The following is a 5,094-nucleotide window of genomic DNA, read 5'->3' on the forward strand; positions in this document are numbered from 1 at the left end:
AGAAAAAATTCTGGCCAGCATGTGACTTTGAAAATTTTTGGCCAGGCGTCAGACTTAGAAATAATTCTGGCCAGCATGGGACTTTGAAAATTTTCAGCCAGGCGTCAGACTTAGAAAAAATTCTGGCCAGCATGGGACTTAGAAGAAATTCTGGCCAGCATGGGACTTTGAAAATTTTCGGCCAGGCGGCAGACTTAGAAAAAATTCTGGCCAGCATGGGACTTTGAAAATTTTCGGCCAGGCGTCAGACTTAGAAAAAATTCTGGCCAGCATGGGACTTAGAAGAAATTCTGGCCAGCATGGGACTTTGAAAATTTTCGGCCAGGCGTCAGACTTAGAAAAAATTCTGGCCAGCATGGGACTTTGAAATATTTCAGGCAGGCGTCAGACTTAGAAAATATTCTGGCCAGCATGTGACTTAGAAAAAATTCTGGACAGCATGGGACTTTTAAATATTTCAGGTAGGCGTCAGACTTTGAAAATTTTTGGCCAGGCGTCAGACTTAGAAAAAATTCTGGCCAGCATGGGACTTTGAAAAAATTCTGGCCAGCATGGGACTTTGAAAAAATTCTGGCCAGCATGGGACTTAGAAGAAATTCTGGCCAGCATGGGACTTTGAAAATTTTCGGCCAAGCGTCAGACTTAGAAAAAATTCTGGCCAGCATGGGACTTTGAAATATTTCAGGCAGGTGTCAGACTTAGAAAAAATTCTGGCCAGCATGGGACTTAGAAGAAATTCTGGCCAGCATGGGACTTTGAAAATTTTCGGCCAGGCGTCAGACTTAGAAAAAATTCTGGCCAGCATGGGACTTTGAAAATTTTCGGCCAGGCGTCAGACTTAGAAAAAATTCTGGCCAGCATGGGACTTAGAAGAAATTCTGGCCAGCATGGGACTTTGAAAATTTTCAGCCAGGCGTCAGACTTAGAAAAAATTCTGGCCAGCATGGGACTTTGAAATATTTCAGGCAGGCGTCAGACTTAGAAAATATTCTGGCCAGCATGGGACTTTGAAAATTTTCGGCCAGGCGTCAGACTTAGAAAAAATTCTGGCCAGCACGGGACTTTGAAATATTTCAGGCAGGCGTCAGACTTAGAAAAAATTCTGGCCAGCATGGGACTTAGAAGAAATTCTGGCCAGCATGGGACTTTGAAAATTTTCGGCCAAGCGTCAGACTTAGAAAAAATTCTGGCCAGCATGGGACTTTGAAATATTTCAGGCAGGTGTCAGACTTAGAAAAAATTCTGGCCAGCATGGGACTTTGAAATTTTTCAGCCAGGCGTCAGACTTAGAAAAAATTCTGGCCAGCATGGGACTTTGAACATTTTCAGCCAGGCATCAGACTTAGAAAAAATTCTGGCCAGCATGGGACTTTGAAAAAATTCTGGCCAGCATGGGACTTTGAAAAAATTCTGGCCAGCATGGGACTTTGAAAATTTTCGGCCAGGCATCAGACTTAGAAAAAATTCTGGCCAGCATGGGACTTTGAAAAAATTCTGGCCAGCATGGGACTTTGAAAAAATTCTGGCCAGCATGGGACTTTGAAAAAATTCTGGCCAGCATGGGACTTAGAAAAAATTCTGGCCAGCATCAGACTTAGAAAAAATTCTGGCCAGCATGGGACTTAGAAAAAATTCTGGCCAGCATGGGACTTTGAAAATTTTTGGCCAAGCGTCAGACTTAGAAAAAATTCTGGCCAGCATGGGACTTTGAAAAAATTCTGGACAGCATGGGACTTTGAAAAAATTCTGGACAGCATGGGACTTAGAAAAAATTCTGGCCAGCATGGGACTTTGAAAAAATTCTGGCCAGCATGGGACTTTGAAAATTTTCGGCCAGGCATCAGACTTAGAAAAAATTCTGGCCAGCATGGGACTTGGAAAAAATTCTGGCCAGCATGGGACTTAGAAAAGATTCTGGCCAGCATGGGACTTAGAAAAAATTCTGGCCAGCATGGGACTTTGAAAATTTTCGGCCAGGCGTCAGACTTAGAAAAAATTCTGGCCAGCATGGGACTTAGAAAAAATTCTGGCCAGCATGGGACTTTGAAAAAATTCTGGACAGCATGGGACTTTGAAAAAATTCTGGACAGCATGGGACTTAGAAAAAATTCTGGCCAGCATGGGACTTTGAAAAAATTCTGGCCAGCATGGGACTTTGAAAATTTTCGGCCAGGCATCAGACTTAGAAAAAATTCTGGCCAGCATGGGACTTAGAAAAGATTCTGGCCAGCATGGGACTTTGAAAATTTTCGGCCAGGCGTCAGACTTAGAAAAAATTCTGGCCAGCATGGGACTTAGAAGAAATTCTGGCCAGCATGGGACTTTGAAAATTTTCGGCCAGGCGTCAGACTTAGAAAAAATTCTGGCCAGCATGGGACTTTGAAATATTTCAGGTAGGCGTCAGACTTTGAATATTTTCGGCCAGGCGTCAGACTTAGAAAAAATTCTGGCCAGCATGGGACTTTGAAATATTTCAGGTAGGCGTCAGACTTTGAATATTTTCGGCCAGGCGTCAGACTTAGAAAAAATTCTGGCCAGCATGGGACTTTGAAAAAATTCTGGCTAGCATGGGACTTTGAAAATTTTCAGCCAGGCATCAGACTTAGAAAAAATTCTGGCCAGCATGGAACTTTGAAATATTTCAGCCAGGCGTCGGACTTAGAAAAAATTCTGGCCAGCATGGGACTTTGAAAAAATTCTGGCCAGCATGGGACTTAGAAAATATTCTGCCCAGCATGGGACTTTGAAAAAATTCTGGCCAGCATGGGACTTTTAAAATTTTCGGCCAGGCGTCAGACTTAGAAAAAATTCTGGCCAGCATGGGACTTAGAAAATATTCTGCCCAGCATGGGACTTTGAAAAAATTCTGGCCAGCATGGGACTTTGAAAATTTTTGGCCAAGCGTCAGACTTAGAAAAAATTCTGGCCAGCATGGGACTTTGAAAATTTTTGGCCAAGCGTCAGACTTTGAAAAAATTCTGGACAGCATGGGACTTTGAAAATTTTCGGCCAGGTGTCAGACTTAGAAAAAATTCTGGCCTGCATGGGACTTTGAAAAAATTCTGGCCAGCATGGGACTTTGAAAATTTTCGGCCAGGCATCAGACTTAGAAAAAATTCTGGCCAGCATGGGACTTAGAAAAAATTCTGGCCAGCATGGGACTGAAAATTTTCGGCCAGGCGTCAGACTTAGAAAAAATTCTGGCCAGCATGGGACTTTGAAAAAATTCTGGCCAGCATGGGACTTTGAAAAAATTCTGGCCAGCATGGGACTTAGAAAATATTCTGCCCAGCATGGGACTTTGAAAAAATTCTGGCCAGCATGGGACTTTTAAAATTTTCGGCCAGGCGTCAGACTTAGAAAAAATTCTGGCCAGCATGGGACTTTGAAAAAATTCTGGCCAGCATGGGACTTTGAAAATTTTTGGCCAAGCGTCAGACTTAGAAAAAATTCTGGCCAGCATGGGACTTTGAAAATTTTTGGCCAAGCGTCAGACTTTGAAAAAATTCTGGACAGCATGGGACTTTGAAAATTTTCGGCCAGGTGTCAGACTTAGAAAAAATTCTGGCCAGCATGGGACTTTGAAAAAATTCTGGCCAGCATGGGACTTTGAAAAAATTCTGGCCAGCATGGGACTTAGAAAATATTCTGCCCAGCATGGGACTTTGAAAAAATTCTGGCCAGCATGGGACTTTTAAAATTTTCGGCCAGGCGTCAGACTTAGAAAAAATTCTGGCCAGCATGGGACTTTGAAAAAATTCTGGCCAGCATGGGACTTTGAAAATTTTTGGCCAAGCGTCAGACTTAGAAAAAATTCTGGCCAGCATGGGACTTTGAAAATTTTTGGCCAAGCGTCAGACTTTGAAAAAATTCTGGACAGCATGGGACTTTGAAAATTTTCGGCCAGGTGTCAGACTTAGAAAAAATTCTGGCCTGCATGGGACTTTGAAAAAATTCTGGCCAGCATGGGACTTTGAAAAAATTCTGGCCAGCATGGGACTTTGAAAAAATTCTGGCCAGCATGGGACTTTGAAAATTTTCGGCCAGGCATCAGACTTAGAAAAAATTCTGGCCAGCATGGGACTTAGAAAAAATTCTGGCCAGCATGGGACTTTGAAAATTTTTGGCCAAGCGTCAGACTTTGAAAAAATTCTGGACAGCATGGGACTTTGAAAATTTTCGGCCAGGCGTCAGACTTAGAAAAAATTCTGGCCAGCATGGGACTTTGAAAAAATTCTGGCCAGCATGGGACTTTGAAAAAATTCTGGCCAGCATGGGACTTAGAAAATATTCTGCCCAGCATGGGACTTTGAAAAAATTCTGGCCAGCATGGGACTTTTAAAATTTTCGGCCAGGCGTCAGACTTAGAAAAAATTCTGGCCAGCATGGGACTTTGAAAAAATTCTGGACAGCATGGGACTTTGAAAATTTTCGGCCAGGTGTCAGACTTAGAAAAAATTCTGGCCTGCATGGGACTTTGAAAAAATTCTGGCCAGCATGGGACTTTGAAAAAATTCTGGCCAGCATGGGACTTTGAAAAAATTCTGGCCAGCATGGGACTTTGAAAATTTTCGGCCAGGCATCAGACTTAGAAAAAATTCTGGCCAGCATGGGACTTAGAAAAAATTCTGGCCAGCATGGGACTTTGAAAATTTTTGGCCAAGCGTCAGACTTTGAAAAAATTCTGGACAGCATGGGACTTTGAAAATTTTCGGCCAGGCGTCAGACTTAGAAAAAATTCTGGCCAGCATGGGACTTTGAAAAAATTCTGGCCAGCATGGGACTTTGAAAAAATTCTGGCCAGCATGGGACTTAGAAAATATTCTGCCCAGCATGGGACTTTGAAAAAATTCTGGCCAGCATGGGACTTTTAAAATTTTCGGCCAGGCGTCAGACTTAGAAAAAATTCTGGCCAGCATGGGACTTTGAAAAAATTCTGGCCAGCATGGGACTTTGAAAATTTTTGGCCAAGCGTCAGACTTAGAAAAAATTCTGGCCAGCATGGGACTTTGAAAATTTTTGGCCAAGCGTCAGACTTTGAAAAAATTCTGGCCTGCATGGGACTTAGAAGAAATTCTGGCCAGCATGGGACTT

The sequence above is a fragment of the Festucalex cinctus genome, chromosome 11 (assembly GCF_051991245.1).
Source record: "Festucalex cinctus isolate MCC-2025b chromosome 11, RoL_Fcin_1.0, whole genome shotgun sequence".
In the NCBI taxonomy this organism is placed as follows: domain Eukaryota; kingdom Metazoa; phylum Chordata; class Actinopteri; order Syngnathiformes; family Syngnathidae; genus Festucalex; species Festucalex cinctus.